Consider the following 13,764-nt stretch of genomic DNA (forward strand, 5'->3'; position numbering starts at 1 on the left):
CATTAGTGCAAGCTATGAATGGGGCTTTTCAGCGAGTTGCTAGTGCCAAAACTGCACCCACGAACCGTGGATTGCCACTGGAATGTCCACGAGCTTAGTGGTGTACAGATTCTAATCTTACAAAGGTAGAATATTGTCTTGAGGGTGTTGTGAAAATCCTTGAACATATAACGTGTTTTGATGAAGAGAAGTTGGGATGCACTGTGTCCTTACTCACCGGTGAAACCCATCGTTGGTGTAACACTATAAAGCAAGGAACTGCTACGAACAGATTAACATAGGAGTTATTTTTGGGAACTTTTAAGAAGGTGAGCTGTATGTAACTGAGTACGAGGCAGAATTTGAATGACTAAGCCAGTACGTAGCCGAGATGGTCTCACAGAAGAAGGATCGTTGTCATAGATTTTTCTTTAGGCTGCATCGTGATATTCAGCTTTACTTAGTGTCTCATGATACCACGAACTTCGATGAACTTGTTGACAAAGCTGAAGCCATCGAGAAGTTAAAGGCTTCACTAACTGAGGTTGGACCAACAAAACAAGTGTCTGGGCGAGTGTCCAAAAAGGATCATAACTCAGAAAATTCCAGCAGAAATGTTAAGAGAAGTTCTAGATCGGACCATTCACGACAATGGAACATACCCATGATGGAAAGAAGGGTTCACACAAGTCTGCAAGTATGCTGCTTTGCCAGCATTGTGAGTGAAGACATCCCGGTGAATGTCGTAAAGTGATTGAGGGATGTTTTAAGTGTGGATCCAAGGATACTTAATAAAGGATTTTCTAGAACAATAAGAGAGACCACAAGCTTAGATTGTGACCTCGACTCAAGTGCGAGCTGGTGCTCGTGGACGAGGAAAAGGCAGGGGTACTGAAACAAGACAAGCTGGGCAACGAACTTTGGCTCACATTGTTGTAACCCAAGATGAGACATGAGGCCTCACACGAGTCTATGATGTGAGGGAACCACATGAGCAAGGTGCCACCGATGTTATTACAGGTACCTTTTCTCTACAAACTATTCCATTATTTTCCTTGATTGACTCTAGTTCCACGCACTCGTATGCTTTAAGAGAGCTAGCTTGTGAGTTGGGAATCCCTTTAGAAACCATAGATAATGGTGTGACTATCACTAGTTCGTTTGGGGACAATGTGTTGGTCAATAGAGTGTATCGTAGGTGTCCACTAATGATTCAAGGACAAGTATTCTATGCAATCTTAGTGAAGTTTCCATTCTATGGGTTTGACGTAATCTTGGAATGGACTGGTTAATTGAACATGAAGCCAAGATTAACTTTGAACTGAAGAGAGTCACCTTGCGAAGCAATAAAGGCAGGGAAATTGTTGTAGTTGGTGAGGGAGCTCAATTTATGTTTAAAATGGTCTCGGGGTTGAAGGAAAAAAAGATGCTAAGAATGGGTTGCGAAACCTATCTCGCTTTTATGATGGGTTTGCAGGACATGGAGAAAAGGGTTCGCGAGATACGAACTGTGAAAGACTTTCCTGATGTGTTTCTTAATGAGTTACCTAGGTTACTTGATGAATCGAGTGTTCCATGAATACCTGGATCATTATGTGGTGGTATTCATAAATGGCATTCTGGTGTATTCATGAACTGGGGAAGAGCATGATATTTATCTATGAGCTGTGTTACAAGTTTTGTTAGAGAATCGATTATTCACAAAGTTAGCAAGTGCGAGTTTTGGCTTAAGGAAGTCACATTTTTGGGGCACGTAGTTTTAGCTGAAGGGGTTTGTGTGGACCAAATGAAAATTAAAGCCATTGTGGAGTGGAGATTACCAATAAGTGTTATTGAAGTACGAAGCTTCTTAGGGCTCACAAGGTTCTATCGCGAGTTTGTTGAAGGGTTCACCACTATAGCGGTGACCTTAACAAAGTTGCTTCAGAAGAAAAAAGAGTTCGTATGGATAGAAGAAAGGCAGCAGAGCTTCAACAAACTTAAGACGATACTGACCAAAACACTTATGTTGATTCAACTAGAACTAGGGAATGAATTTTTGGTCTATAGTGATGCGTCACACACAAGGCTAGGATGCGTGCTGATGCAAGAAGGGAATGTGGTAGCTTATGCTTTTAGGCAACTAAAGGTCCATGATCATAACTACCTAAGCCACGATTTGGAGTTAGCAGCGGTGGTGTTTGCACTAAATATTTGGCGATACTACTTGTATGGCTAGAAGTGTACCATCTATATAGACCACAAGAGTCTCAAGTATTTGCTCATGTAGAAGGAATTAAACATATGACAAAGAAGGTGGGTTAAGTTGTTGAAGGACTACGAGTTTAAGATAGAGTATTACCCTGGCAAGGCAAACATGGTAGCTGATCTACTAAGCAGGAAGTCAATTTACGAGCTGCGAGCTCTATTCGCTCAGTTAAGTGTGACAAGTGATGGGGGATTGCTCATGGAATTGCAAGTGAAACTAACTTTTTTATAGCAAATTAGGAAGAAACAAGCCTCTGATGAAGGGTTGGCGAAGAGGGTTCGCCAAGTGGAACAAGGAGTACGAGAAGACTTTGCACTAAATGAAGAAGGGGTACTCTATTTTCGTGGAAGATTTTTTGTGCCCAATAAAGAGGAGCTCCAACGTGTTATTCTTAATGAGGCACAAATAGTCTTTATGCAATACACCTAGGAAGTAACAAGATATACCATGACATTCGCGAACTCTATTGGTGGCTTGGTTTGAAGTGAGTTGTTACAAACTTTGTGGTGAAGTGCCTAACTTGCCATAAGGTTAAAGCAGAGCATTAGTATCCTTCAGGACTGCTCTAGCCACTTAAGATTCTAAAGTGGAAGTAGGAAAGGATCACTATGCATTTTGTGTCAGGTTTTCCACTAACTAAGGCTTCATTTGGATTCATTTACACCACAGTACATTGGAATTTTTTTCCTTGATTTTCAATCTTACTGCACCACAGTGAATTCAAGGGCTTTTTGGATTAAATGAAGTCCAGCACAGCGAGAGGTTTCTGCTGCACTAGATGGCCTTATCCTCACTGGTGCTAAAAGCTCTAGTCAGCTCTAGCTAGGGCAATTGATATTTTTAGTAGACAAAAATACCCATATTTTAATTTATTATTTTACTATCTTAGCCTTAGATGTTAAACTAATTTCTTTCCCAAGCTTAATTATCATTTTATCTAATAAATAATTTAAATTAATTATATAATTCATTAAAATATTGGAAGATACATTTTAATATTTTATTAAATGAATTTATAAATTCACATATTTTAATAATTTTAAAAAAGTAAAATAATTTAAAAAACTTTTATTATATATCAATTCTAATCTAGTGTCCTTAATAGTCATTTTTTATTCTCACCTCACCGACAGCTACGTTTGAATCCAAACACACACTCCACCATTGTTTCTAATCTCATTGCTACAGTATCCAATCTCACTGCTACAGTAACTAATCTCACCACCACCATTGTTTTTAACCTCACCGGAGGTAAACACACCGCCCATCCAAACTAAGCCTAAGACTAAGAAGGAAGTTATTTGGGTAATTTTAGATTGCCTCATAAAGAGTTCACATTTCTTAGTTGTTTGCACAAGTTTTACACTACAGAAGCTCGCGAAAATTTACATTGTTGAGATAGTGAGACTTTACTGCGTGCAAACTTCCATTACTTTCGATCGAAATCCTCGATTCACTTCGAAATTTTAGAAAAGGTTACAAGAAGCTTTGGGTTTGAAGCTTAAGTTTAGTATGACGTATCATCCTCAAACAGATGGCCAGTCTGAAAGAGTGATACATGTGCCAGAAGATATGTTGCGAAGCTGTGTATTAGAGTTCGCAGGAAGCTGGGAACATTATTTACCTTTGGTAGAGTTAGCATATAACAATAGTTACCAAGTAAGTATTCAAATGGCACCCTTTGAAGCTTTGTATGGAAGGAGGTGTCGAACACCTCTATGTTCGGCTGAGTTAGATGAGAAGTGAATAGTTAGACCTAAGTTGGTTTGCAAGACTAAGGGTAAGGTGAAGATGATATGCAAGAGGCTAAAGATTGCTTCAGACAGACAAAATTCTTATACTGACTTGAAACGGTGAGATGTTGAGTACCAAATGGGCGAGCATATGTTTCTTAATTTATCGCTATAGAAGAAAGCCCTAATGTTTAGGCACAAAGGAAAGTTAAGCCTGAGATTTATTGGTCCTTATGAAGTGGTGGAAAGAATCGGTCCTGTAGCATATTGACTCAAGTTACCCCATGAACTTGATCGAATTCATGATGTGTTTCATGTATCTATGCTGAGGAAATATCATACAGACTCATCTCATGTAGTGCTAGTTGATGATATTGAAGTATGATTTGATTTGTCATAGGAGGAAGAACCAATGAAGATTATGGCTCGCGAGGTGAAAGTCTTGCGAAATAAAATGATTCCTTTGGTCAAAGTGTTGTGGCAGAACCATAAGACTAGCAAAGCTACTTGGGAAACAGAAGAAGCAATGAAGCAACAGCTGTTTGAAAGAGAACATTTCAAGAACGAAATGTCTTAAGTGGGGGAAAGTTGTAACATCCCGAGATAGGGGCTAGAAGTTTTACCCTTGGAAGTGAGGGTTCACAAATGTTTTGACAAACTAGGGGTTCAACAAAAGAATATCAATAAGGAGTTCACCAGAGATACGATGAAGTAGTGTGCGCAAAAAGATACGATAAGGGGGCGTGCCAAATTCATTGCAAGTTGTGTTCGCCAGTTGGTTTGGCGAGCTGGGGTTCACCAATTGGTTTGGTGAACTGGGGTTCACTAGTCAAAGTAGAGTAAGACTTAAATTAGGAAATTAAGATATTGTGTATCTAGGATATTTTTCATTCACGCAACCTTCTTCTAAACTGACTAGGGTTTCCTAAGTCAAGTAAGGTATCTTAAGAATACTAAGACACCTAGTGCCTATAAATACAACCCTTATTCCATGAACATTCTATCATCGATTATTCTATTGTCAAGTCTTTGTTTAGAACCAAGTTTGTAGAAACCAAGGTAAGTCTCTGTCATGTTAGGATTGATTGTCCAGGAAGCTAAGTTCGCTCGTAGATTTGTGCATGTATCTTGCGAACTAACCGGACCATATACTAGGAAGGATAAAGGCAAAGCAAAACTCATTTAAAATTCTCAACTTTTTGGTGAGTGTTTAGGGTTCGTTACTGTGTGGGAATTGCTATATTTTCCAAGAACTTTGGGTTTTTAAACTATGTCCCAAGAGTAAGCTTTTCTATAAAACTTTGTTTTCAAGTTATGTTTTATGTGTGCTCCTATGTGAGCCTATGTTTTAAGACATGTTTTTAAACTACAATTTTATAAATTGTGTTTACGAGCTTTTGTGTGAGCTCTATATGAAAAAGTGCTTTTATGGAAGCTTATATATTGGATATAATGGCATGCCATAGAATTTTGAGTACTCGTCTGCAAGTTTGTGATTTGGGCGTTAAGGCCTTGGGACATGTGGAAGGATAAGGGAATGTCGAGCTATGCTCCATTCACAAGGACTTGTTGGCGTATAGAAGAGTGTTTAGCTTCTCGCTACACTTATAGGACATGTTAAGGACTCTCTGTGTCACAAGTGAGGCATTATAAGGAGATCCGTTTATCCAACAAGAGAAAACTGCAAGTGATTATGAACAAGTTTTTTTTATTAAAATGTTATTAACAACACAAGTATAAAAATAAGAATAAGAACAAGAACAAGAAAAAGTACATGTTTATGTTTATGTTTTAATTTTTCCTTTCAAAAACAAGCCAAGTTTTTAAGTATGATTTCCAGCAAAGTACATATGAATCTGTTTTCAATGTTATATGTTTTTCTGACAAACAGGTAACTGCGAATTGGGTCTTGCACCCTTACGACGAGCCCAGCTCGCAAAAAAAATTTTGAACTAAGCTTTTGTTTTGAAAACCATATTTCTTCAGGCATGCTTTGATGATTCCTATATATTCAATGAGTTCTCAATGAACTCACCCGCTCTTCTCTTACTTCGCAGGTAAGTAGTTTGTGAATGGCAGTGGCGAGGTAGATGATCTGGGCGAGGCTAATTCTTGAATAGATATCTGCGAACCTAGAAAAAAGGCAATAGGGTTGTTTGTTTGATTTTAGTTTTATTATAGTTGCTACTGTTATTAAAAAAATTCTTTAAAGTTTAATTTTACTTTTGCAAAAACTTAAATTACACCCTTATTGTTAAATTCTTCTTTTAGTTACGAATAAATTATAATGTTCAATATTCTTCCTTGCATGCGTGCGATGTTGTATTCTTTTAATTTTTCCAAAGTATGTCTTAGTACTAAATGCAATTCAATTGGATTGCGAAGTATCGTTTTATGCAACCCCTGAACGTTTGCGACCCCTAAAACACATGCAAACCCTTTGAAGTGGTAATCTTACTATTTTACAAACCCTATAAAAAGTATGAGATCCCTTGCGTGAACATCTCCTTTTGTTGTGATGCCTGTTTTGTATGCGAACCCATGATGTTTGTTTATGCTCGAACTTAGGTAGTATGTGAACCTTTGTATTTTGTGAACATGTGTTATTATGCGAACTCATGTTTTATGTTGTTATGCGAACCTATGTTGTCATGCAAACCTTAATAATAAATTTTATTTACTTGTATTTATGTTTGAGTATGCATACCCTAAAATTCCATGTTTATTTCTTTCATGCGAACCCTTAAGTTTCACTGTTTAGGTGACATGTGAATCCTTCCTCTGTTTATTTTTGTAAGCTTGCATGTTTTACATTCTATGTATGATTTAATTATGTTCTTGTGTTATAAATTAGCACATTATATATTATATAGGTTAGGTTGGGAGTTAATAGAGAGTCACTCTGGTGGCTAATGTAGTTCGCTAGATTCAGGTCGAACCAATTTGGCCGGGTTTGGGGTGTTACAGAACATGAAAATATCGAAATTTAAAAACAACGAGGTCCCTTTTGTTCTCAGCCTGAAGGTTCAATGCCAAATTTCAATATTCTTTTGTAGCACCACCTGAAGCAAGACATGATCATTATGAAACACCATCAGTTGAACAATATGAAGCACCTCCTGAAGATCAATATCAAACACCACCTAATGATCAATATGAAGCTCTATCTGCTATTTGAAATTTTGAATCCCTAATTCAATTTGAAGTTCCTTTATATGCAACAACTAACACATGGTTGCCTAAACTGCATGTATGTCTTTCGGCATCGTAAACCAATTTTCTTTACTAAATCACCATTTTTTTCATTTATGTTTAATCTTTTCTTTAATCATGTAGATAAGAAAATTTGCTTCAAGATGTCAAAATGTCATTCTAATGCATTACAACACTTAAAACGACATAACTACACATCTTAATGAAGTCACTACCATTGATTCTAGAACAGCGGAAGAAAGGGTCATAAAAAGAAATAAAATTGATTGAATATTATAGTTTTTCTTTTGTTTTTAAAATTCTATAAGAAGTATTGGATATTGTTTTGTTCATTGGTACTAATTTCAAGGGTTTTATCCTTAATTTACTTGGTATGTTTACACGAGGTCATCTTTTTGTTTGTTATTAGGTACATAGGTCATTACCATTACATTAAAATGAGTTTCATAATGGTGGGTTACCAATTCCATTTTTTGGGATATGGCAAAAGCTACAAACTTAAAATATTATTGTCTACAACTTTTCCTTTTTTTTTGTAGCTAAGAGCTAAACATTTCCTGTTCCTAGAGTTGTGTGACTCGAATCCTTGTTAAAATAAAATACAGCGGCAAAACTAGGGGATATGTGTAGGGCTTAAGGCCGGGGGCCGAAACTCCTTTAAATAGAATCCGTATAGAACTACACTTCTATTTGACATTGATTAGAATAAGGTTTTTCAACTATTAAATAGATGTAGTCGAAACTCTTTTTGTATTAGTCAATTTTCAACATTAGTGAATTTTCATCTTCTCTACCCGTGGTTTTTCCCCGAAAGGGTTTCCACGTAAAATATGTGTGTTTTATTTTTCTTTCTTATTGCTTTGCTATCGTTTTATATTTCTATTATCGACATTCAGTTTAACAAACTGGTATCAACGCTTTTTGGGTTGCTTATCTTGATCACGGTAATAATGACAAGTATGATATTCTACTGTTGAATCACAACACCAGATTCGTGTTGTGGCAGGTAAAGTTGCAGACAGTTCTTACGCAGATGAATTTGGAGGATGCGCTACTAGGGTTAGATAAGATACCTTCGACATTGACGAATGAAGAGAAGAAGCATAAAGATCGAAAAGATTTAGCACTATTACAACTACATCTATCGAATAAAATTCTACAAGACGTGTTGAATGAGAAAAACGCCGCCGTATTATGAGCAAAGTTGCATCAGCTATGCATGTCAAAAACCCTAACTAGCAAGTTGCATATGAACCAGCATCTTTATGCTCATCGTTTGGAGGAAGGTGCGTTTGTGCACGAACCCTTAACTGTGTTTAAAGAAATTCTCTTAGACTTAGAGGCCATGGAGATTCATTATGATAAAGAAGATTTAAGGTTAATTCTACTTGGTTCATTGCCCTCGTCTTATTTAACCTTTAGAGATACGATTTTGTATAGTCGTGAATCTCTCATAATTGATGAAGCCTAAGATTCTTTATCCTTGTATGACAAAATGAAGCATCTTGTGCTTGGATTCAACTCTCAGGGAAGGGTCTCATTGTTCATGGGAGACAAGAAAAAAATACTGATGATAATCATGGGAGGACACAGGAACGAAATCCTCGTAGTAAATTTAAAGGTAGATCGAGATCTTCAAACATAAGTAAAACTTGTAACTTCTATAGGAAGAGAGGGCACATTATGTTTGAGTGCTATAAGTTGCAGAATAAAATCAGAAGGGAGGCGATGAGTCAAAAGGGAAAACAACAAAAACAATCTGGTGAAGTTGATGTTATAGAATACTACAATGATGGTGAACTCCTTGTTGCTTTTGTCGACAACTCTAAAGTAAACAAGGAGTGGATCCTTGATTCTAGTTACACCTTTCATTTGAGTCCCAATCGAGATTGGTTTACAACATATGAAACAGGGTTTGAAAGATTTGTTTTGATGGAAAATAATGCTTCATGTAGAATCGCATGTATTGACACGATCAAAAGTAAGATGTTCAATAGATTCGTCAGAACACTTAGTGGCGTATGACATGCACCAGAATTGAAGAGAAATTTAATTTTGTTGAGTGCTCTTGATTTAAAAGAGTACAAGTACATGGCTAAAAGTGGGGTTCTAAAGATTAGCAAAGGTTCCTTTATTGTGATGAAAGGGTAGAAAAAGACTGCCAAGTTATATGTTTTGTAAGTCTCAACTTTTACTAGACTTTGGCATATGCATCTAAGACATTAGCAAACTAAATTTCTGTGAGAACTGCATTTTTAAGAAGCAAAAGAGAGTTCAATTCACCAGATGAATCAATAACACGAAGGGAATGTTGATGGGTGACGCTAATTATATGCTGATGATCATTGATGATTTTTCCAAAAATGTCTGGGCATTCTTCTTTAAGCATAAAAGTGATATGTTTTCCACATTTAAGGCTTGGAAAACTATGATGAAAAGTAGACAGGAAAATAAATAAACACCTCTGCATAGATAATGGTTTGGAATTTTGTTTTTATGAGTTTAATGAATTGTACAAATCAAAAGGGATCATGAGACACTTGACAGTTTGTTATACTCTATAGCAAAATGACTTTGCAGAACAAATGAATAAAACAATCATGGAAAATGTTTGATGTATGTTGTCGAATGCTTGTTTACCAAAGTCGTTTTGGGCTAAAGCGACCTCTACTACATGTTTTCTGATTAACTGATCACTGTCTGTTGCCATTGTGAAAAAGTCTCCACAAGAGGTATGGTCTGGTAATCCTACTGATTATTTTGATTTGAATATTTTTAGGTGTCATGCATATGCTCATGTTGATAATGGGAAATTAGAACCTAGATCTATTAAATGTATTTTTCTTTGTTATAAGGTGGTGTTAAAGGGTATACGTTGTGGTGTCCTGAAACGAGGAAATTTGTAATTAGTAGAGATGTTTTTTTTGATGAAATTGCTATGTTGTCTAACTTACCTCTTAAAGAATCTTCCAATAAAGGCCAATAAAGTTCAAAGCAGGTGAAGCTTCTGATTGATCTAGGATCTACAATAGAGTTTACTTCTTAAGTTAGTACAGAAACTCAGAGTAGAGTTGCTTCTTTACCATAATATTCTATTGCCAAGAACAGACCTAGAAGAGAAATTAAACCTCAAAAGAGGTTTACTGAGGCTGATCTAGTTGATTATGCTTTAAATGTGGCTGAAGATATAGATGCAAATAAAGAGCCATCTACTTATTCTAAGGCAAATAGTTGTGAAGATTCAGGAAAGTAGAAGATTTTTTTGCAAGAATAGATGGAGCCACTCCATAAGAATATAACATGGGACCTAGTGAAGTTTCCTAATGGTAAAAAGGTTGTTCATTGTAAATGGGTGTTCAAGAAGAAAGAAGAGACTCCAGGAGTTGAAGAACTCATATATAAAGCAAGGTTGATTGCAAAAGGTTCTAGTCAGATTCCAGGTGTAGACTTCACAGATGTGTTTTCTCCAACTGTGAAGCAGGTTCGATTTGAGCCTTTCTTAGTATTGTTGCCATTTATGATTTGGAGCTTGAGCAGTTAGATGTAAAAACGATGTTCTTGCATGGAGAACTTGAGGAAGATATTTACATGCAACAACCAGAGGTTTTTATAGTCTCAAAAATGATGACTATGTTTTCTTGCTAAAAAAGTTCATTTATGGCTTGAAACAATCATCAAGGAAATGATAGAAGAAGTTTGATTTATTTATGACTACTTATGATTTCAAAAGAAGAAGATTTAATAATTGTGTTTATTTTAAGAAAAATAGTGATGATTCATTTGTATATCTACTCCTTTATGTTGATGACATGTTGATAGCAGCCAAAAATAAATGAGAGATAAGAAAGGTCAAATCCTAACTTAGTGAAGAATTTGAGATGAAAGATTTGGGAGAAGCAAAGAAGATACTTCGGATGGAGATTCTCAGAGATAGAATGTAACAGCCCAATTTTCAGTAGTGTCAGAATAGTGATTTGAGATCACTAAAATCGATGAAAAAGTTAGAAAAATTTATTAATTAATAATTATAAGTTAAGTGTGATTTTAGAAATATTTTTGAATTAGTGAATTTTGTGATTTAAAAGAAATTATTAGGTAAATTGAGTCGAAAACGAGGTATCGAGACCTTGATATTATAAACTGAGCCGTAAATATTTTTATAAATATTTACGGAGTGTCAATAGGATAATATTAAAGTTTCGTTAAGAAATTTTAACGCTTTGATAGTTAATTATGAAAAAGAATTAAATTGCAATAGGGATAAAAGTTTAATTGTAGATTAAAGAAAAGTTAAAAGGACCAAATAGGCAATTATGCCTTTTTCTAAAGTTGAGGCAGCATAACGAAAGAAGTATCTGAGATATTTTAGTTAATATATATATTATATTTGTTTACTTAATAAATAAGTATTATATTAATTATATTATTATAATATTATATTATTATATATATAACACAAAAGAAAGAATAGAAAGGAGAGAACAGAAAAGAAACAGAGAGCAAAACGGGCAGAGAAGGAAGAAAGGAAAGAAAGAAAGAAAGAAAAAAGAAAAAGGGAAATTTAAGGTTTTAAGGTTCCAAGCTCAATTGGTAAGTTAAATTAAGTCATTTTCTTATTATTTTTGATGTTTTTGGTATCTTAGAACAAAGTATTATTGGATTTATGTTGGAATTCGGGTAGTTATTATATTTTCAGACATGAGTTATGTTGAATTAATTGATGAACTAGAGGTTAAAATGATTGAATTTTAAGTTAGAAGTTAGTAAAAGATTGATTTGTAAAATAAAATATAAGTTTTGAATTGATAGGGATTAAATTGAAAGAATCCTGAAATTAGGGATTTATGGGGAAATTGAAGAATTAAACTGAGTTTATAGTAAGAATTAAGAGAGGATATAGAGTTAGATTGGGAAAATAAAATTATTATTGATAATGGATTAAATTAGAATTTGGGTAAAGTTTAGGTATAAAAAGAAATATTTTAATAAAATTGTGTATTAATGATTTTTAATTGTTTAATTACGTAGCTAATGTCGTGTACGAGTCATTGTCCGAGAAAGGAAAGGAGAAAGTGGACAAGGAGTGACTCGAGAGAAATTCCGGTTAGTATTACCATAATTCGAATTTAATTATTAATTGCTAAAATTTAAATTAATATGCATGATAAGAAAATTGAGGTGAGTATCATGATTGAATCGAATGAAATATATATATACGTATTGATATTGAATTTATTGATAGTAATTGTTGAATTTTGAATAATATGTTTAGTAAATAAAAATAAGGAGAATATCGATATTTAATTGAATGAATTAAAAATATGAATTGAATAAAAGTGAATTAAATTATGAATAAGTGTGAATACGTGAATTGAGTATTGACTGAAAAGTGGTTTGATTCGAATCGAGGTATGATTTGTGAAATATGTATTGGTACTGAATTGTATATTGATTTGAAAGTGGGAAGTGAATTTGAAATAGAAAAATGTATTGAATCAAATGGTGATTAAATTGTATAATGATTTGAATTGAAAGTATGAGAAAGTGATTGAATTGAAATGTGATTCGGAAACCCTATTAACTAGTCGGGCGGAGTCGGATATAGTTGGTATGCCATAGGATTGGAAGTGTTCAGGGATACTTCGACCTTGAGTCGATGAGACACTGGGTGTCATACTGTTACTTCGGATAGATTCGATGAGGTACTGGGTACCAACTTACTTCGGCTTTGCCGATGAGACACTGGGTGTCAACTATTGCTTCGAACTATCCGATGAGGCACTGGGTGCCATTCTGGTGTGTTTGGTTGGATCCGTGTATCCGCCAAAGTTCGAGTCTTGTTAATAGAGGTAAATAATTGAAATGAGAAAATTTGAATAAGTGTGACTGATTGGGGTATGGAAAGAAATGAGAAAGTGAAATTGTGAATTGATATGTGAATTGGAAATCGAGATATGAGATTTAAAGATATGAACCCAAATTTCATAATATGATAAAGAGTAAATTTTGTTATATGATATTAGTGAGTACAAATTGCAATAAAATTGATATTGAATATAAATTAAATGAAATGAATTGTATATGAATTGAAATGAACTATTGGAATGAGATGTAAAGAAAAATCCCATGGAATTGAGATAGTGAAATAAGGTATGAATACAATTAAATATAAGATTTGAATTATTGCTTATTGTTATTAATTATCAAGTTGATTTAATGTATGAGATAATTAATGAATAATTGTAGACATAAATAAAAAATATATAATTTATCGATTAATGTTATTAATTTGAATTATGGTAATACCACTGAGTATACCCATACTCAGCGTACGGTTGTTTCCGTGCGCAGGTTAGTAAAAAAACCAGTGTTCGATCCAGCATCCAAAGTAATCCCGACCTCAGAGACATTTTAGTGATGTACCTTTTTGTTGATAATGTGGCATGTACCTAAGTAATGTACATACCTAAGTAATGTATATACCTAAGTGATGTATAGGGATTTAGTTATTTCGTATGTTTGTAATTATGATTTTGCTATAGAAAGATGTGTAAGTATTTGATGATGAATGGTTGTTTAAAAGGGTCAAGG

General features: G+C 34.6%; 1 long non-coding RNA gene across 1 annotated transcript; it reads left to right on the top strand.

Annotated features, from left to right (window-relative positions):
- The first annotated feature begins 11,727 nt into the window (after window positions 1-11,727).
- On the top strand, window positions 11,728-13,764 carry LOC107921969 (uncharacterized). The gene is made up of 3 exons (XR_001691164.2): window positions 11,728-11,763; window positions 12,202-12,276; window positions 13,525-13,764. It is a non-coding gene; the product is annotated as an uncharacterized lncRNA (long non-coding RNA).

Source organism: Gossypium hirsutum, chromosome D01 (genome assembly GCF_007990345.1).
Source record: "Gossypium hirsutum isolate 1008001.06 chromosome D01, Gossypium_hirsutum_v2.1, whole genome shotgun sequence".
NCBI lineage: Eukaryota > Viridiplantae > Streptophyta > Magnoliopsida > Malvales > Malvaceae > Gossypium > Gossypium hirsutum.